The sequence below is a fragment of the Coregonus clupeaformis genome, chromosome 21, assembly GCF_020615455.1.
Source record: "Coregonus clupeaformis isolate EN_2021a chromosome 21, ASM2061545v1, whole genome shotgun sequence".
NCBI lineage: Eukaryota > Metazoa > Chordata > Actinopteri > Salmoniformes > Salmonidae > Coregonus > Coregonus clupeaformis.
This window is the reverse complement of record NC_059212.1, coordinates 15,033,552-15,056,052: the sequence shown is the minus strand read 5'-3', so window position 1 is coordinate 15,056,052 and position 22,501 is coordinate 15,033,552. Positions and strand designations below refer to the sequence as shown.

The following is a 22,501-nucleotide window of genomic DNA, read 5'->3' as shown; positions in this document are numbered from 1 at the left end:
GTTGTCTCACTAGGAACATTTCCTCATACTGAACGCACTGGATCCAGTCACTTTCTTGAAGGATTTGCGATAGGTTGTGTTACGCCTGTTGACGACGTGGAGCGTTTTCTCCAGCGCTCGGATCTCATTCTCCTCTTTCTAATGGGCAGCCTTATGACACCTCACCCATGGTAGAAAGTAAAATGGTAGAAATATTTTCTCAGTTGATTTGGAAACAAAGTTCCATTCTCTCAAAATAATTAACACAACTGTCAAAACTATATATTTTTTCACGATGTGCCAAATCAATTGGTAACTGAAGCAATAGTTTGCTGATGACATTTTTGGGGAGTTTGGAGGAACTCTTTCCTTGAGCACATAATAGGTCTGTGATATCTCATCCTCCCCCTCGGGAGCGGCCATAGAGATAGTCATAATCTCGTAGCGTTTCTTCATCTTGTTGATCTTGGCCAGTCTCTCGTGCACCTCAGCACTGAAATGAAATGAACCAATCAATGTATGCATGGACATAAAAGACTATGTAATACATCGAAACACTAAGTGGCTAGCTATCCCATTACAAATTTCAATTCATTTGACAGCTTTCCTTTCAAGTGCTGCATTACCGCTTTATATGAGCCATGGGCAAAACAAACACAACCCCCTCATATGGAGCTGGATCATCAAACACTATTAGTTTAAACAGGGTCTGTATTCAAAGAGCGTCTCAGAGTGCTGATCTAGAATCAGGTCCCCTCCTTCAATACAATCTTATTCATTATGGTCTAAAAGAAAACCGGTCCTATATCAGCACTCCTACTCTGAGACTTTTTGTGAATACGGGCCCAGGTGTGTTAGTACTGGGCTGGAACAAAAGCCTGCACACCCTGTGGATCCCCAGGACCAGGTTCAGGTTTGAAGAACACTTCACTATACTGTATGGGTAACAGGGTATCTTTACAGATACCAGAGTCCTTGGCGCTCTTGGGCGGTGTTCTTGATCTGCTTGCTCCCGCTCTCTCACGGCCGTCTGCAGCTGCAGCCGCCGCTTCTCCAGCGAGAGCACCTTGTCCGCCTTGTTCTACAGCAGGTCCTGAAGACTCTTGATCTTCAGCTTCAGGATGTTGTCCTCCACCATTGTGTCGTAGAGGTCAGAGGCAATGAGTGGCTGTGAGAGTATGAGTTTCTCATTTTCAAATATAATAAGATTGATCATTTACATTACATTTACGTCATTTAGCAGACGCTCTTATCATATTGATTAAGAACAATGTGTGTGTTCTCACCTGTTTCTTGAGCCTGAGCTTCTTCAGTTCATTGTCTGAGGTGTCGTTGAACAGGTGCAGCTCCTCGATCTTGGTGGTCAGGCCTCTCTTCTCAGCTCCAGTCTACGCCGCCTCTTTCCTCACACAGCGAATATCATCCTGTCAGACAATAGAAAAAGTAAAACCAAGTAATGTCTCTCTGAAAATATACCTGAATCTTCAGGAAAAAATACAATCTAGAACAGGGATGGGCAACTTTGATTGGGGTGGGGGCTGAACTGAACTGATCATGACTAGGGCTGTGGCAGTGATGAAATTTTGTCAGCCGGTGATTGTCAAGCAAATAACTGTCGGTCTCACGGTAATTGATCCGCGCGCCTACAAAAGGGGGGCTGAGAGCTGCCAGTTGCCCGTCCCTGATCTAGAAAATTCTACAGTAAGAGAGAGGTCTGTCCACCTGGAGCTTCTTGAGTGGCCGTCCTTTTCTTCTCCTCCAGGCTCTGGGACAGATCCTGGGCCTTCTTCTCCAGGACATGCTTCTCCTCCATGTTCACCTCGCCACGCAGACGGGACATCTTCCTCTCCAGCAGCTGGATCTGGAAGTCCAAGAGTAGCACAGTTTTAGGGGCAGAGAGAGTTAGTGATGTACCTACCTACTACACCATATATACATACACTGTAGGACTAAAGCCTGGTTCAGGTACAACAGCCGAGATAAGAAAATTGCATAAACCGTCTCCTCTGTTAGATGTGAACTGGGCTTTACTGTATACCCCAATGGTAGAGGGAGATCTGATGGGATTGATTAGGGTATAGTTACAGAAGCTAGTGAACGCTAGCTATAATGGTCGTGGTCTAAATAGATAATGATCATATGATAGTGGTAGTGATGATAGTTATCTTTAAGGGGAATATCGGAAACATAGGGTTCTAACTATTTTTGTTTGTTTGAAGTGTGTCATATATTTCCTTTAAGTCACTTTATTCAACAAACGTTCAACTGTAATATTGGCTAGCTTTTGCTACAGCCTATATCAATGAGCGTTAGCATTCTGGCATTCTAGCTAACAACTGCTGCATCCAAAATAGTTATTTTGCAAAGATCACAACCAAATATAATCTTAGCGACTGTTCAAGCAAGAATTAAAATATAATTGTAAGCGTATGAGAACCCCAAAAAGTTATTTTGTGTAGAAGTAATACAAATGTAAATCTAGGCTATATTGAATGGGCGCAGATGGCGATGGCTTTCTTACTGCCACCAAGAGTAGCGCGCATCTGTGCGTGACGTCAGTGTGTCGTGTACTGGAAAAGGGTCTATGCCACCACAGCATAAAGATACTGATACTAAATGGGAGGTTCCAGCACTGACTGATCACAGCCACGTGTCAAGAGAAGGAAGGTAAACCTTGCCATACCAGCCATCACTCAGAAAGGAGGCCAGCTATCTGATGAGGATGTCACAAGCACGAGAAGGATAGTTAATGTGCGTATACATTTTGAGAGAGTTAACAGATGACTCAAGTTGTTCAAAATTCTCTCCCAGACTGTTCCCATCAACCTGACACACAAAATGGACAAAGTCCTTAGAATCTATGCAGCACCTGTTAACATGCAGGGCGGGATCATCCATGAGGATGCAGAGTGAGCAGTGAGAATGTTCATACATCTGAAATGTAACTTTATACACTATAATTTCATCCACATGAGATACTGTATATACAGTTGAAGTCGGAAGTTTACATACACCATAGCTAAATACATTTAAACTCTGTTTTTCACAATTCCTGACATTTAATCCTTGTAAAAAGTCCCTGTCTTAGGTCAGTTAGGATCACCACTTCATTTTAAGAATGTGAAATGTCAGAATAATTGTAGGGAGAATGATTTATTTCAGCTTTTATTTCTTTCATCACATTCCCAGTGGGTCAGAAGTTTACATACACTCAATAGGCCCTTTTCACGATGACGTCATCTAACTTCCGCCTTTCCGCGTAGCAGGTTAACTTCACTTCCGTTCGCCCGTAACCTGAGACTTCTCAACGAAAATACTACTGTTGACCACTAACTAGCAAGCTAGCTACTTGAAGAAATTCCAAAAGGTACGTTTAAGTTAAATTAGTAAAGTTAAGAGTAATAATGTTTACGTATATGCAATGGTTTGTAACTTGCTAACGTTATTGTTAATTCATAATTGTTCACTGCCTTAGTTACTTAAAAGTGGGCTAACGTTAGCTAACAACAACTTAGTACCAGATACCGATAACGTTAAAAGGTAGCGTTACATTGCTGCCTGGCTGTAATGTAACAAGTTTACTTAGCTAGCTATCTAACCCTTTGTTAGGCAGTTAGTTTATTCATGAATGTATAGTAACTCACCTATTCAAATACTGTTGTGCATGATAGCGAGATAAATATTGATTCCTGGTCAAAGCTGAATGTTAATTTAGCTGTTTCTTTTCTCTCGGTGTCTGTATCGCAACAGTATCCCATCCAACACCGAAGCATGGCACAATCTTCGAGAAGATGCTATTGCAGTGTACCATTTTGTTCAAACAACAAACAGAAATTCCCGTATCTGAGTTTTCACGATTTCCCTGTTGATGGAGAAATATGTGCCCGTTGGGTGAGGGCGATCAGGAGAGATGAGGGACCAAGTTTTAAGATTCTTCGTGGGAGCGCCTTTGTTTGCAGTCAGCACTTTCCCCCTGAGGATAGATACACATCGGCCAGTGGACGGATCCGTATTAAACAGGGATCAGTGCCGTCTAGATTCCACTGGAATGATTGGGGTAAGGATAGGTAGACAGCGTTAAACGTAATACTACTGTAATCCAATAATATATTACTTGTACAAAATGTTTAATAATTTAATCCTGATGCAATATAGCTGCTACATTTTGTCATTTTAGGGACTGAAAAGTGATTACCAAAATGTATCATGACAAGCATATGGTTAATTTCACACATATAGGAGGCGGCTCACAAGCTCGGGAGTCAGTTTACCAGCAAGCAAGAAAGCGTCTTGGTGTTGCTGTCCTGGATGATTCTGATCATGAGATGCCTGACAGCACAGAGGGTGCTTTGCCTGCAGTGACAAACGATCACGACTATGCCTGCCGTCCTTCTCCTGGTTAGTATTACAAATAAGAGTAACCATGTATCTGTTTGGCAAAAAAGTAAAAGTATATGGCAGTTAAGTAAAAATACTATTTTATACTACGATTTGGAGTAACTGGTCTCTCTGTGAAAAGACTTGGCGTTTTAAACCTCATCCATCTTAGAAGCTTCTTCAGTTTTATTTATTGAAAATGGGATGGGATAGATGAGTAATAACTAACCTACCAACATGTATGCTTTTTCTTCCCCTTAAGGTAAACTGGACAGTGCTACTCAAAGAATTCGAGAGTTGGAGCTGCAAGTGTTGTCCCTAGAAATTGAGATCCAGCACCTGACAGTTAAGAAGCAGCATCCACTCCTTTTTAATTTTTGTGTCACAGATGAGGACTATCGCTACTACACACGATTCAGCTCAAAGGAGGTCTTCACTGTGTTTTGGGATTCTGTTTATCCCTCTGCTTCACGGCTTGTATACTGGTCTAAGGCACAGCAAACGGCACATGTGACACCTAGCCCTCACCGAAAACTTCCACTTATTGATGAACTATTTATGTTTCTGTGTCGTGTTGCAGCTGGGCTTCAGGAGAAAACCTTGTCTACCATCTTTGAGGTCAGCCTGTCCACAGTTAGCCGCATCATTTTAACATGGACTAGCTACCTTTACCAGGTTCTTGGCTCACTGCCGGTGTGGATGACAAGAGAGCAGGTGCAGGCCACAATGCCTGATAAGTTCAAGCTCTACTGCCCTCAGGTGAGAGTTATAGTAGACTGCACCGAGATCCGCTGTGAAACACCATCCTCCCTCTCACTACAGTCAGAAACCTTTTCGAGCTACAAAAATCACACCACCTTTAAAGGGCTGATTGGTGTAGCTCCATGTGGTGTTATCACATTTGTATCAAAGCTCTACACAGGCTCCATCTCCGACATGGAAATAACACGGAAATGTCAGATCTTGCATTTACTTCAGCCCGGAGATGAATTAATGGCGGACAAGGGTTTCCTGATCGAGAGGATGTTGTCAGAAGTGGGGGCAACACTCGTCATCCCTCCACTGAAAAAATCTCCTCAGCTCAGCAGGGAGGACACTCTTAAGACCCAGGCCATCGCCCGGCTGAGGATTTTAGTCGAGAGGGCCATACGGAGGGTGAAGGAGTACCATATCTGGGATGGGCTTGTTCCTCTTTCCACAGTGGGTTCAGTGAATCAGCTGTGGGCCATCTGCTGCCTCATGTCGAACTATCAGGGACCTCTTGACATTAAAGGAGACAAACCAGTCTGATGTTTTTGTCAACTGGAAGTTGTATATTTCCTGAGTAAGCTAGATGGGCTGTAAATAGAAGTACTTTTATATTACTGTATTGTATGTACAAAAAAATGTAAATATGAATTAACTTTGTTGGTAATTTAATTGATCTAATGTTATACTGTATGTTTTTGTTAAGGGTAATAACTTTTTCATAGCTATTAATGAACCTAATGTGATATATTGTAAAAATATCCAACTATTAACCATGTTATGTGCTTATGTGTCATGGCACTGATGGAACTATTAAATATATGTTTGCAAGCAACTGCTTCCAATCCTTTTTGATTTTGGTAAGAGCATTTACAACATCGCAATCCTTTTCAAAATTTGTATTTCAATACATAGATATACAGTATATAACACAATTAAGTTCATTTGCAGTTAAAGAAAAACATGTCGACATTTACATCACAATCCTTTTCAAAATGTGTGTTTCAGTACATAGGAGATATACAGTATATGACAAGTTAATTTGCAGTTAAAGAAAAAAATGTCAAAGGTTCACCTTCCACATTTACCTTAACACTATTTACACATAAAATTCTGCCTTATGTTTTATAACTTAAGAAGACATCCATGTAGATGTTATAATAGAAATGATCAAGCTTCTGTCGCATTGAGTGGATAATCTCCTCATCCCTAAAGATTCTCTCAACTGTGAAGTCAGTGCGGGTATCTGTAATGAAGTCACACCACTGAAGTCCGCTTAAGGCGAGTTGGCCTTGAACCTGATAGTAGTATTTGTGGCTCTTCTTAAGGCAGGCCTGGCCTTTAACTGTGATCAGGTGTTTAACTTGGGTAACATTTTCAACATCGCAACTCTTAACCTCAGCAAGACCAAATGGTGGTGCTTCTGTTGGGCAGAAGACTTTAGCATCCGGGCTGGCTGCAAGGTGAGGTGAATCAGGGTGGATGATGACCCCGCATTGTTTCAGAGAGACATCACAAAAATCAGAATATTGCCTCAGTATCTCAGGTTCCAGATCCAACCCTCTTCTCATAGCAGCTGTCTGAGGAGTTCCTCTCAGAATGCGGGTTGCCAAAGCCTTGGCAGACAACTCCCCCACGAACATGGCATATTTCACGGAATCTGCTGGCTGTCAGTCGGGGTTTGCGTACCTGGCTCCACAGCTGGCATTCTGACTGCATTCTTGTTTCTGCTTCAATAGCAGCAGACATCTCCTCTGACACAATCAGGCTGTCCAAATGACATTGTTGTATGTAGTTGGGCTCAAAATCAATGGGAAATTTAAAGTTGTAACCTTCAATAGGCAACTGAGGAAACTCACTGGCACCAGGGTGTTTAATAATATCTCTACTTAATTCTAGAGGGCACTGGTAAGAAAGCACAGACCCAAATGGCACAGGGCCAAATTTAGAGTCCACCAAATTAAGGCCCTCAAGCCCGTGCAGCAATTTGCAAATCCCTGGTTGTGGACGGATGTCTTTCAGTTTCTCAGCACTGGCCATGACGTGAGGATCCGGAATAGGCCCTGGCATGAAAGTGAGATATGTCAAGTTTAGATTTCATTAAATGCCACCTTATCTTTTCACTAAAAAAGACAACCACACTCATCCAGTCTCGTACATGCTTCTAATACAAATAAAAAAATATCCACTGAATGTCTATATAAAAAGTAACAAATAATAATCACTTTTATGTTTGTATTATTTTAGAAATGCACTAAAGTCTTTGTGCTCTAGTACAGGCGGGGGCTCATTCAGACTCACCATCATAGGCTCGGTACAGTGTGCACTTCACACCAGCTCTGACACTTGTTTTTTTCTTAGCCGCTGGTTTACACACCGCCATATCATTGGTGGCCTCTGGTACAATTCCCTGTGATATAATAATGATGAACAATACATTGTCAAAAGTCAATACAAACTGCAAAGTTCTGCATCAGTGTAACAAATAATGTCTGACCTGTGTCCTAGGCCGGTGCCAGGTCTGCAGTGCGCTGGTGCATGACAGAGGCAATGGCACTGTCTTAAAGCCCATGGTAACATAGTGAGCACTTTGAAAAAGAAGTGCTACTATGTGATTACATAGTGCTTTCCCAGCAGAGCAGGAACATGACATGTGATTGAGTACCACAGGAACCTCTGCAGAGTCTAGTGTAACCTGTTCATAGAGACATAACAATTAGTGCTGTACTTACAAAACATTTTTTCTGCGTTTCATTATAAACTACTGTACACAATTTTCAAAACCCAATTTCTTTTTTTAATTAAGAAAAAATTGGCTGTTCTGAAACCTTTGACAAGTAGTGCCAACACTTATCGAAAATTTGAACATTTTGAGTTATCACAGAATCTTTCCCAGTCTTTATTGCCGTCAACAACCCACATCGGTTTGTAAGAATTTCGTTGTGTATTAAGTTTAATGATACAAAATCAGAGCTCAGACTGAGAAACAAACTGATCCACAGTGGAACTTTGTGGAATCATTCTTATTAAATCTGCAACCGCAGCAAAACACAACAAAAAGAAAACTTATCTATCTTAACCTATCTTATCATAATGTTAGAGAACTGTTTATCTGAGAAACCTGAAGCCGATGAGCCTCCTCATTTTTCTTCATGGACCTGTAACATCGCCCTCTCACTGTCACCTCACCGTTAACTACACTTGAGACTGTTTCAATACAGTGATTGGGAGAAAGGGCGCAGCATTAGCCATTAATACATTACTGACTCTTATCTTACGGTCGACACAAACAGCAGTAATATTAAAAAGAGGCTGCAAAACAGAAACTCGTCAGCTCATAACCTTCGCTAGCATAGGGCTAATTTAAGCTAAATAAAGATAAACACGTACCTTCATAATCAAACAGGTAACCTTCAACGAAGAACTTGTAGCCTTTATCAAGCTTCGATCTTGAAGTAAGGGACCACTTGTCAGCAAGTCGTTCTACGTCGTTAAGTCGTATTGGTGGCAGATGTGAAAGGGACTGGGTGAACTCCATAATGATGTGCTACTAGCTAAGCGTTCCTAAGCGACACCGGATGTAAACATAACCTGCATCGCGGCAGAACGGAAGTTGTCTGACGTCACGTGAAAAGGGCCTATTAGTATTTGGTAGCATTGCCTTTAAATTGTTTAACTTGGGTCAAACGTTTTGGTTAGCCTTCCACAAGCTTCCCACAATAAGTTGGTTGAATTTTGGCCCATTCCTCCTGACAGAGCTGGTGTAACTGAGGTCAGGTTTGTAGGCCTCCTTGCTCGCACACGCTTTTTCAGTTCTGCCCACAAATTTTCTATAGGATTGAGGTCAGGGCTTTGTGATGGCCACTCCAATACCATGACTTTGTTGTCCTTAAGCCATTTTGCTACAACTTTGGAAGTATGCTTGGGGTCATTGTCCATTTGGAAGACCCATTTGTGACCAAACTTTAACTTCCAGACAGATGTCTTGAGATGTTGCTTCAATATATCCACATAATTTTCCTTCCTCATGATGCCATCTATTTTTTGAAGTGCACCAGTCCCTCCTGCAGCAAAGCACCCCCACAGCATGATGCTGCCTCCCCTGTGCTTCACGGTTGGGATGGTGTTCTTCGGCTTGCAAGCTGTCCCCTTTTTCCTCCAAACATAACAATGGTCATTATGGCCAAACAGTTCTATTTTTCAGACCAGTGGACATTTCTCCAAAAAGTACGATCTTTGTCCCCATGTACAGTTGCAAACCATAGTCTGGCTTATTTATGGCGGTTTTGGAGCAGTGGCTTCTTCCTTGCTGAGCGGCCTTTCAGGTTATGTCGATATAGGACTTGTTTGACTGTGGATATAGATACTTTTGTACCTGTTTCCTCCAGCATCTTCACAAGGTCCTTTGCTGTTGTTCTGGGATTGATTTGCACTTTTCGCACCAAAGTATGTTAATCTCTAGGAGACAGAACGCGTCTCCTTCCTGAGCGGTATGATGGCTGCGTGGTCCCATGGTGTTTATACTTGCGTACTATTGTTTGTACAGATGAATGTGGTACCTTCAGGCGATTGGAAATTGCTCCTAAGGATGAACAAGACTTGTGGAGGTCTACAATTTATTTTCGGAGGTCTTGGCTGATTTCTTTTGATTTTTCCATATGTCAAGCAAAGAGGCACTGAGTTTGAAGGTAGGCCTTGAAATATATCCACAGGTACACCTCCAATTGACTCAAATAATGTCAATTAGCCTATCAGAGGCTTCTAAAGCCATGACATCATTTTCTGGAATTTTCCAAGCTGTTTAAAGGCACAGTTTACTTAGTGTATGTTAACTTCTGACCCACTGGAATTGTGATACAGTGAATTATATGTGAAATAATCTGTCTGTAAACAATTGCTGGAAAAATTACTTGTGTCATGCACAAAGTAGATGTCCTAACCGACTTGCCAAAACTATAGTTTGTTAACAAGAAATTTGTGGAGTGGATGAAAAACGAGTTTTAATGACCTAAATGTATGTAAACTTCCGACTTCAACTGTACACTATATATACAAAAGTATGTGGACACCCCTTCAAATTAGTGGATTGAACAATTTCAGCCACACCCGTTGCTGACAGGTGTATAAAATCGAGCACACAGCCATGCAATCTCCATAGACAAGCATTTGCAGTATAATGGCCTTATTGAAGAGCTCAGTGATTTTCAACGTGGCACCGTCATAAGTGGAAGGTCACACAAGCTCACAGAACGGGACCATCGAGTGCTGAAGCACGTAGCACATAAAAATCGTCTGTCCTCGGTTGCAACACTCACTACCGACTTCCAAACTACCTCTGGAAGCAACGTCAGCACAATAACTGTTCGTTGGGAGCTTCATGAAATGGGTTTCCATGGCCAAGCAGCCGCACACAAGCCTAAGATCAACATGCGCAATGCCAAGCGTCGGCTGGAGTGGTGTAAAGCTCGCCGCCATTGGACTCTAGAGGAGTGGAAACACGTTCTCTGGATGAATCATGCTTCACCATCTGGCAGTCCGACGGACTAATCTGGGTTTGGCGGATGCCAGGAGAACGCTACCTGCCCCAATGCATAGTGCCAACTGTAAAGTTTGGTGGAGAAGGAATAATGTTCTGGGGCTGTTTTTCATGGTTCGGGCTAAGAAAATGTCAACAAAGTGGAATGTCATATTGTTTTTGCCATGTGCAAGATGAGTTACGGTATGCTTAGATAATAAGTTAATGAACTGCCATATAAAAAGAGCTATACCTGGTACAATACAAATATTAATTAATCATAAGGAGTTATCCTTAGGCATTAGATAAACATGTATGAAGAGAGCACAGTTAGTCTGCCTGACTAGAACTCATCTACTATCCTTGGCAGCACATGTATGAAATAGAATGCTTTCAGTTTAGTGATAACATCAGCACAGAATTTCACATCAAAAGGCACATCAATAACAACCTGCTCGGATGGAGCCCAGACAAGCAGTTTGCATCTCTCCAGTCCTGTGCAGAACATGCCCATTTGCACCTGCATGTAGTACCCACAGGCTCCATTGTGTTGCAGCTGAGGGACCACAATTCACCAGCTTCACATCTGTGAGTTCAGAGAACAGTTCAGTCGGAGACTCACACTTCTTACTCAGAACAGGACATTTGATTTCTATCAGTTTAACACTCCATCTGGGCTTGCAGAAAGCCACGTCTCCTTGACACTCACTACCGTGCCTCTACTCTCCAGACTAAACCCACAACTCTCCATCCATGTGTAGCACCTCCTCATTTTCCTTACCATATCTGGTTGCCAGGTTCCCATTGAACCTGGGAATGAGATGCTCCCGCATAAAGTTGTCGGGATTTTTGAGGTGCGCACATGAACCTTCTTTGCTGAGCTAGCAGTGATCCGAAGTTTACGTGTATCATACCACGCATGGGAGGCACTCTATGCTTTAGTGACCTCCTCCAAGCTGGCACATTTACACTCCTCCAGCTTAAAATAAACGCCATAAAATGACAAACATTTCTGACACTGCATGTTGATGCTGGGTTCACCATGAGGCTGTTGGAGCATTGTGGCTGCTGCTGGAACTTGAAGACTGGTTTAGCTTTGATGCACTCCCCACTGGAACATTGGCCCCTTCCAGACTCTTCTTAAGTGCGTCGTGGGCTGGTACGCAGGTGTTGGATGGAGGTAGAGATGGAGAAGCGGCCGGGGTGCTTTCAGAGAACTCGTCACTTGGTTTGTGACGTTTTAACAGCTCTCGCTCAAGCTTTTTGGGGCTAAATTCCGCTGCGTCCCCAAGTTCCACTGGCGTTGCTCATCTGTACAGGTCACCCCTGTCAATCCTTCATACACAGCATTCTGCACCTTCAACAAAAAACTACTGTTAGAATAGTCAATTACAGTACAGAACACTAGTTTACATGGTGTTCACAGTTGACTAGTTTACACAGCTCTCTTTCAACTAGTAGGTTTAGGTTATGTTGGTAATTCCTATTTGATTGTAAAACTCACCTAGATTCTGTAACTACTTCATTGCCACTCGAGGTTAGACTGATATACCAACACAATGAGCCACTGAAACCAAGAACCGTGTGTGCGTGTTGTAATGTTGATGGAATAACATCCTCTCTTGAATTAATCAAACATTTTATTATTCACATGTTGATCAATGTATGAAATGTCACAGATGAAAATGCAAGTATGATTGCATCTTACTACTTACCCAGAGAGCCCCTCACACGAAATTGGACATGATACTTAACTGGACTGGAGACACATTCTGTTGATTCACAAATGTACAAAAGTTTGGACACACCTACTCATTCAAGGGTTTTTCTTTATTTTTACTATTTTTTACATTGTAGAATAATAGTGAAGACATCAAAACTATGAAATAACACATATGGAATCATGTAGTAACCAATAAAGTGTTAAACAAATCAAAATATATTTTATATTTGAGATTCTTCAGCTTTACACACTCTTGGCATTCTCTCAACCAGCTTCACCAGGAATGCTTTTCCAACAGTCTTGAAGGAGTTCCCACATATGCTGAGCACTTGTTGGCTGCTTTTCCTTCACTCTGCCGTCCGACTCATCCCAACCATCTCAATTGGGTTGAGGCCGGGGGATTGTGGAGGTCACGTCATCTGATGCAGCACTCTCCTTCTTGGTAAAATAGCCCTTACACAGCCTGGAGGTGTGTTGCGTCATTGTCCTGTTGAAAAACAAACAATAGTCCCACTAAGCCCAAACCAGATGGGAACTAGCTACCTTCCATAGTATTGCAGAGACAAGACAAAATAATTGAAGATGTCTTCGTAGGTGATATGTGGCCATTTTTTCAAATCGTCCTCCCACTCTTGAATACTCTGCAGATGTGGCACAGACTTGCCATTCGACTTTGAAAGGTTCTCCTTGGTAGGATCCCACAACATTTTGAGCTAACTAGCTAATGTTCGCAAAACGTCAAGAACGCCGCAAAGGAAGACTCCACAAAACAGAACGTTCTGACATTGTTTTGTTTCCGGTTTCTTAAATAAGGTGAATATGGAAGCATTTGTTGAATGACCATATAGTTGAATTGCTAGCGGTAGGACAATGGTTAAGAAGACTAGGTCTGCTGTCTAACCTGGTTGTAGATGATCTCCTGCTGCTTGAGGGAGTTCTGGTCCAGTTTGCCAAGGCGGCAGTCCATGCTGGAGAGGGCAGTTAGGCTCCCGGACAGCACGGCGATGGAGTCCTTCTCCTTCACCCTTAGGGCCTGCAGCTCCTGGCTCTCACAGAACAGCACCTCCCGGTGGCGGTGCAGCTGAGTGTCAATGTTCTGCAGCCCGACACAGAATGAGAGAGGCGTACACAATTATATGTGAATAATGATGAGTGAGAAAGTTACAGACGCATAAATATCATACCCCCAAGACATGGGGGTATGATATTTGTGGGTCTTTAACTTTCTCACTCAATTCATTCAGGACTAACCGTAATCATGGTAGCATCCACATTAATGTAGACGTGTTTAAACATATATTCTTATTTACAATAAAAGTGACTCCAAAATGACACAATACATTATTTACCATTCATTTCTATTGGGCAAGAAATAATTTAAAACACAACCAAAACGCACAGCAAATGCATCCAACAAGTTTGTAGAATCATTGTATCATTAGACATGCACACACGCATGCACACGCACACACTGGTCAGAACTACTGAGAGGGTGGGTATTCCATAGAATTACATATAGAACCCATGTGGGGTATTCATTTAAACGTTAAGGGACAGTTCCCCCCAAAACGATGCCACCCATTATTCCTATTTGATTGGTACTGAGGCCTGCAGATGTCTCTGTCTCACTTGTTTTTGTCTTGGATGACCTTTTACATGCTGGCTAGCTGAGACTTCATGGACTCGACATCAGTGGTTGCTCTGTCCACTGTCCCCCTCAGACTCTCCAACTAGGAAGAGATTAGTGATAATAAAATACCATCATTTCCATAGATACAAGTCATACAAAAAAAATACCTGTCAGCAGAAAGCCTCATCTAAATGATTGGGTTACACTAACCCTAACCCACTTTTTAATACATTTCTTGAATAAGCCATTATAAATGTATATTAATGTGTATACATGTTTTATAAATGATACATTTTATATGTGTACAGTGTATAAATGCTTATGAATTGCAACGTTATAATGCCTATAAAAGTTTGCAAATTATGAAATACTGAGGCTATCTCCATTTTGAAGTAGTCCATTTTTTCTTATTTTGTGTTTGAAAAATGCATACAGCTTGTATTGGGACAAATATAAGTAGGTCAAATATAAGCACCCACCAAATTATTTATTGGTGATTTACTGCAGTTATGGAATGTTTGCACACAAGCATAATTCATTGGCTGATCCCTCCTGATGACCTGGATGGAATTATGTGATCCTTCCTGAACCCATAGGAAGTCCCACCCAGTTGACTACTTAAAAATTGTGAAATTCCTGTGTCGCTGGCCATGCTAAAACAGACTTTGGGGGACTAGAGTTGTCTATCTAAGTCTATGACTGACAGTAATGACTGCAGACTACCATGTGTTATCTAGTGGTTACCATTGAACACTGCTGCATCTCGAGGTCTCTCTTCTTCATCTGCTCGATGGTGTTCTCCCACTGGCGGATCAGCTTCTGTCTCTCCAGGTGGGCCTGGCGGAAGTTCTTTGCTGTCTCATCCAGACCAATCTGTTGGCAGAGCACAATTACAACACGAGGAAGAATATTGTATGTAACTGTTGACATGTAACTGTAACTCCCTAGGGATTATACTCACACACTTCCTTGTTGTTATGAGGAAGAATAACAACAAGGAAGAATAACTGCTTTCTGTTTGACGTGTGAGTGTAAATCTCTAGGGAAAGTTACATGTCAACAATGATGAACACAAAGTAGCTTAAATGTCAGCTAAATATTTTCAATTTCTGCTGACTGAACCAAATCGACTGATATTCATTTGTCGTTATGTACTAGTTCATGTACCGTACAGTAAGATACAGTAGCTAGTGTTTTTGACCTGTGCTGATATTGTGTCAGTCAGTTCATTGTCCAGTGCCTTGAGCTTTTGGTTGGCCTCAAGCGTAATCTTTTCTATCAACAAAGTGAGTTCCTGTCAACAAAGAAAATCGATCCATTTGAGCCTCAGAGCTACAACCAAATATCTAGCTTAAATGTTAATACGTGGTGTAAATGGTGAGAACGTATGTCCCATTGTCAACTAACTGTTCATTCTAGAGGATCCTGAAAGGACTGTAGTTGCATGCAAATGTAACACAGGTGGTTCTGTGAACAACACTCATGTGAAGAGTAAACTTGTCTGAGACCTGAAGACTAGCGTTAGCTCCAAAAGCTAATGCCTAGGGCTTAAGCTTAGAGGGTTAACACAGTCTTGTGGTGCACAGGGTTTGAATCCAGGTTTGAACCCTAGTCGTTCACACCACCCATAACGTACCTGTATCTTGCTCTCGTCCTGCTGAGCGTACTTGATGATGGCCATGATGTCCTCGTCCTTGTGTGCCGACTCCTCCAGCCAGGCGTCCAGGGTCTGCTGGCTCTTCAGCTCCTCCAGCTTCTGGGTGTTGTTCTGATAAAATAGAAGGTTTGACATTTATCTAATACAGTGGAACATGCACTAAATATGTTGTATGTTCCGGTGAATACTAGGTCTCAGCAGTTTGAAATAGAACTACAGTAGGCTATAGGCCAAAGAGTTTTACAGCGTATGGCATATCCCTATAATAGACATAAATGGAAACTCTTGTGTCACGGTCTCTCTCTCACACACACAAACAGAGAGAGAGACCCATGTTGTTTGGGGGAAAGACCTCTGTTTTACAACTGAAAGACGATGTTGATGGGTCAGGGCTCGACATTAACGCTTGTCCTCTTGTACAGGACAAGTACAATAAATAGTCGGACAAGAATATAGATTTAAGTTTTCCAAATGGAAAAGTAGAAAAAAATATATTTTTCATGCACATAAATAAAAAAGCCTAGTGTAGGTGTGGGAGTGTGATTTGAAGGAGTCAGGCGCAGGAGGGTAAATCACTGAATACAGAGTTTATTCCGTAGTACACAGTTATGCTGGATAGCGTCAACAGCACAGGGCGTAATACAGGCGCACTGGAACACAATACAAGCACAAGGGGAGAAATAACCCCGGCAGTACAAAGTACGGGTAGCTCAACCGAGCTACACTCATCTTCACCCCACAAGGACAAGGGTGTCACGGTCGTCTAATGAGGAGGACCAATGCGCAGCGTTGAAGGTGAACATATTATTATTTATTTAATGATCACACGATCAAAACAACAAACGAAAAACGTGACGTCTATGGTTACAACACAAACCAACACGAACAAGAAACCACAAACACAAAGTGAAAGACAGACAGTTAAATATGGCTCCCAATCAGAGACAACCAGCAAACAGCTGACACTCGTTGCCTCTGATTGGGAGTCACTCAGGCCAACATAGAAATAGAGTACATAGATCTACACACCCTGGCTCAACATAACAGTGTCCCCAGAGCCAGGGCGTGACAGTACCCCCCCCTAAAGGCGCGGACTCCGACCGCGCCAACTAAATACCACAGGGGAGGGACCGGGTGGGCACTCCGCCTTGGCGGCGGATCCGGCTCCGGGCCTGATCCCCACTGGCCGGAGCCGGACTGACGACACGCACCCCTGGCTTGGTGCGTGGAGTAGCAACTGGCCGGACCGGGCTGACGATACGCACCCCTGGCTTGGTGCGTGGAGCAGGAATGGACCGGACCGGGCTGACGATGCGCACCCCTGGCTTGGTGCGTGGAGGAGGAGCGGGCCGAGCCGGGCTGACGATACGCACCCCTGGCTTGGTGCGGGGAACAGGCACGGGCCGTGCTGGACTGACGACGCACACCACTGGCTTGGTGTGGAGAGCAGGAGCGGGCCGGACAGGGCTGACGAACGCACCACAGACTTGGTGCGGGGAGCAGGAATGGGCCGGACTGGGCTGGCGACGCGCACCACAGACTTGGTGCGGAGAGCAGGAACGGGCCGGACAGGGCTGACGAAACGTACCACAGACTTGGTGCGGGGAGCAGGAATGGGCCGAGCCGGGCTGACGAAACGCACCACAGACTTGGTGCGGGGAGCAGGAACGGGCCGAGCCGGGCTGACGAGACGCACCACAGACTTGGTGCGGGGAGCAGGAATGGGCCGGACTGGGCTGGCGACGCGCACCACAGACTTGGTGCGGAGAGCAGGAACGGGCCGGACAGGGCTGGACGAAACGCACCACAGACTTGGTGCGGGGAGCAGGAACAGACCGGACCGTACTGGGGACACACACCACTGGCCCTACACCGGGATCTGGAACGGGCCGGACCGGACTGGTAACACACCCCAGTACCTCTCGCCGTGCCTCTCCACCTTCCATCCCCTCTTCGACCAGTGGCCCCCGTAACCTGGCGGCCTCCTCTGCCAACCCGTTGGACCGCTCTATCGCGGCCTCCTGCTGCCCCGACGTCGTGAGCCCCCCCCTAAAAATTTTCTGGGGTTCTTTCCTACCCGTGGACCAGGTCTCCATGTCTCTAGCCAGACACTCACTCCACTGCTTCAAAGTCCAACCTTTCTGCTCCTCACTTGGCTTGGCCCAGTCGAGACTCTTACTCCACTGCTCCATAGACCAACCTCTCTGCTCTTCACTTGGCTGGGCCCAGTCGAGACTCCTACTCCACTGATCCCAGGTCCATCCTCTCTCCTCTTCACGCTGCTTGGTCCTGTCTTGGTGGTTTCTTCTGTCACGGTCGTCTAATGAGGAGGACCAATGCGCAGCGTTGAAGGTGAACATATTATTATTTATTTAATGATCACACGATCAAAACAACAAACGAAAAACGTGACGTCTATGGTTACAACACAAACCAACACGAACAAGAAACCACAAACACAAAGTGAAAGACAGACAGTTAAATATGGCTCCCAATCAGAGACAACCAGCAAACAGCTGACACTCGTTGCCTCTGATTGGGAGTCACTCAGGCCAACATAGAAATAGAGTACATAGATCTACACACCCTGGCTCAACATAACAGTGTCCCCAGAGCCAGGGCGTGACAAAGGGGGCAGAGGGAACACTTATACACGGGCTAATGAGGGGATATGAACCAGGTGTGTGTAATTGACAATCTTTTTGTGTCTGTAAAATGTATTATGCAAGAAATGTCAGTGGAAACGCTTTCCAATAAATATCGAGGGTCTTATTCTGGTGAATATCATCGATATTATATTATTATCGATTAGTTATATCATCAACGCTTGGCTGCCGTTTGACAAATAAAAATCATTTCGCTCTTTTGTCCATAATAATCTCATCATGTAGGCTATACGTGTGCTCTAGCCAACAGCGCGCAGATAGAGCCGAGCTGTTGGCTAGAGCGCACGTGCCAATACCAGAGTGGGCACACTCGCTATATAACGCCATTTTTTTGTGAGAAAACGATCAGTAGAGTTTAAAATGCAACGGAAACCCATTTAACTTGTGCTTTTTATTCGGTACTGACACGAACGATCAATGACTCGTGGAACCAAGGCGCAGCGTGATAAGCGTCCATTTTATTCAAGTACTGAACACACGAACAAAACAACAAACAAACGATACGTGAAGTCTTAACGGTTACACCAAACAAACCTATACAGAACAAGATCCCACCCCGACTAGTGCCAAACAGGCTGCCTAAGTATGGTCCCCAATCAGAGACAACGAGTTACAGCTGCCCCTGATTGGGAACCACCCTGGCCAACATAGATCCACACGATCTAGAAAACACAACATAGAAAATACAACATAGAAACTCCACACCCTGGCTCAACATTTAAGAGTCCCCAGAGCCAGGGCGTGACAGGTACATGGGAATTTAACCGCAAAACATATTTTTATTTGCACTAATTCATCACGCACAGCCTTTTATCTGCAAGTCAATTTGATGAAAACACATCTCTGGTGGGAAAATGCGCATCTTGTTTTTATGTGGATTTTACAACATTTTAATGAAAATCTGTTGCAATTGGTTGGAAACCTAGCTATTCACATGAACCAGAGAATGCAGTGCGCTTTTGAGAATGGTGTTTTCCAGCTAATTGCATTTTGGTAAATCTGTACGCAGCCTACAGCCATGAGCGCATTTTTGAGATTATAATATGAAGAAATAAAACTTTATCAACATTTTAAGCTAAACGGTCTGACCTGTTGCATCACCCTCATTGCTTTTTAAAATAATTTTATGTGCAGTGGTTGTATGAATTTTGGATCTGTCGTCCCAGAACTGTCCCAGAGTCTGTTTTGAACCGTAGACATACACTACACGATCAAAAGTATGTGGACACCTGCTCGCCGAACATCTAATTCCAAAATCATGGGCATTAATATGGAGTTGGTCCCCCCTTTGCTGCTATAACAGCCTCCACTCTTCTGGGAAGGCTTTCCACTAGATGTTGGAACATTGCTGCGGGGACTTGCTTCCATTCGGCCACAAGAGCCTTAGCGAGGTCGGGCACTGATGTTGAGCGATTAGGCCTGGCTCGCAGTCTGCGTTCTAATTCATCCTAAAGGTGTTCAATGGGGTTGAGGTCAGAGCTCTGTGCAGGCCAGTCAAGTTCTTCCACACCGATCTCGACAAACCATTTCTGTATGGACCTCGCTTTGTGCATGGGGGCATTGACATGCTGAAACAGGAAAGGGCCTTCCCCAAACTGTTGCCACAAAGTTGGAAGCATAGAATCATCTAGAATGTCATTGTACGCTGTAGCGTTAAGATTTCCCTTCATTGGAACTAAGGGGCCTAGCCCGAATCATGAAAAACAGCCCCAGACCATTATTCCTCCTCCACCAAACTTTACAGTTGGCTCTATGCATTGGGGCAGGTAGCGTTCTCCTGGCATCCGCCAAACCCAGGTTCGTCCGTCGGACTGCCAGATGATGAAGCATGATTCAACACTCCAGAGAACGCGTTTCGACTGCTACAGAGTCCAATGATGGCGAGCTTTACACCACTCCAGCCGACGCTTGGCATTGGGAATTGGTGATCTTAGGCTTGTATGCGGCTGCTCGGCCATGGAAACCCATTTCATGAAGCTATCTACAACAGTTCTTGTGCTGAAGTTGCTTCCAGAGGCAGTTTGGAATTCGGTAGTGAGGATAGACGGTCCCGTTCTGTGAGCTTGCGTGGCCTACCACTTCGCGTTGTTGTTCTAGACGTTTCCACTTCATAATAACAGCACTTACAGTTGACCAGGGCTGTTCGACCAGGGCAGAAATTTGACGAACTGACTTGTTGGAAAGGTGGCATCCTTTGACGGTGCCACGTTGAAAGTCACTGAGCTCTTCAGTAAGGCCATTCTACTGCCAATGTTTGTCTATGGAGATTGCAAGGCTGTGTGCTCGATTTTATATACCTGTCAGCAATGGGTGTGGCTGAAATAGCCAAATCCACTCATTTGAAGGGGTGTCCACATACTTTTGTGTATATAGTGTATTTTTTATTGTCCCAGGGATGACACCCTTAATTTCAAGCCCTGGAGGGAATTATTTCACAAAGACATAAAAAGTATTTGGTTGTAGCCTAATTGTAATATTTTATAGGCTACCAAGGGTGGCCAACCATCCTCCAGGAGAGCCTTAAAAAGGCAGTGTTGTATTTTGAAACTGGCTGGAATATGCAAAGAAGCCAGTAGGCCACATTTCTGTCTGATTCTCTATAGTAAAAAAGATAGTAATGCATTTTATTTTATAAAGTGGTTCCTTGCATCATACAATTATGTAAAAATGGTGTTACAGACTATTTTACATTTTTGGTGTGACTTGAGCTTTTGGACAAGTAAAAAATCAGTCCTACTTGTCCAAAGGACAAGTGGCTAAAAAAGTGAATGTCAAGCCCTGTGGGTATAATAACCTCCCGTGCATTGTTCTTCTCCGTCAGAGCTCCAAGCTTGTTGTCCAGCTGTGCTATCTCCTGATGCAGACGGTCCACCTCTCTGTCCGCCAGGGCCATGAAATGCATCTCCGACTCAAGTCTTCTTCTCCCTGGCTTTGCACAGAGTCTGATACAGTACAGATAAAAATAAATCAGATAGAGGACAGGATTTCAAAGTTGTTGTAAAACTATTACTGTCATACATGTGTCTGTCTGCATGGCATTATTCGTTCGTCCATGCATAAACATAGCTAGCAATATAACTACTACTTACTAATAAAGTAATGGGTCTATGCATGGGCGAATTAGTTTTATGTCAGAAACTCAGCTCTCTTTTCATGGAATTCCAAAATGGCCAAGTAGCTTTACCTGATTGTGAGATAACTCCTGCCTAACATTTTTCAGGCTCTCAAGTCTTGGCTTGTATTCTGTCCTTGTATCCACCAAGTTTGTTCTCCAGTTGCAACTTCTTATTTTGTTTCCTTTTGTTTTTCTCTGCTGGCCCCTAGCAACCGTGTCAGGTGGTTAGTTACCACACCATCCGGTTGTAAGATTTGCTCGCTCCACAAGAGGGCAGCACTCAGACTAGAATAATTTAATAGGATCTCTATGGCAGCACTACACTACCACTCAGAAACATATGGTTTGCACTACATAACATAGTCACAAAGTCAAAATTGGCTATATCATAAAAATGTATGAAAACAAAAACATCCAGTCAGCGGCAGTCCTGTGGGCGAAAACAGCTCGTTGACAGTAGCGGTGCATGGGTAATGTCACTTGGGAAGCCAAGCTGTCCATGATGTGGCTGTCCATGGTTCTGATCTGTGTGTGTGTGTGTGTGTGTGTGTGTGTGTGTGTGTGTGTGTGTGTGTGTGTGTGTGTGAGAGTGCGTGCACGTTCGTGCAAGTAGAAAGCATGTTGACTCAAGCCAATGTCATCCTCCTCTCTTTCATGTTGAAGAAACGGTCTATCACTCTGTCATACAGTACACGCTTTTATTTTCTGTTGTCCTAGGCTACCTGGCTAAAATGCTTGCTCGCTTGCCTAACATCCGTTCATGGGCAACGTTAGCTAGTTAACATTAGCCTTCTACATCTAGCTACATATTCAACTTCCATCCTTCAATGCTACGGGCGGCAACAATGTCATACTCGTTTGGACCTGACAGCATCAGGTAGATGGCTTCCACGTAGAGACAGATGGGCGTTGTTTAGCTCGCTCGGATGATTTCTCCTGTGAGTTACATTCAGCCTCTTGCGAATTGAAGGAAAATTATGAAACACAGAGACGAAAGATAAATAATTGTTTGGGGAAGCCTGTTTGGGGAAGCCAGTGTGCAGAACGTCATCTCAGAACGCACAATCTGTCGGCCCTTGTCACAGATGGGCT

At 43.7% G+C, this 22,501-nt stretch overlaps 1 pseudogene; it reads right to left on the bottom strand.

Annotated features, from left to right (window-relative positions):
- Positions 1–9: 9 nt before the first annotated feature.
- Positions 10–21,925, bottom strand: LOC121534784 (annotated as a pseudogene).
- Positions 21,926–22,501: the final 576 nt, after the last annotated feature.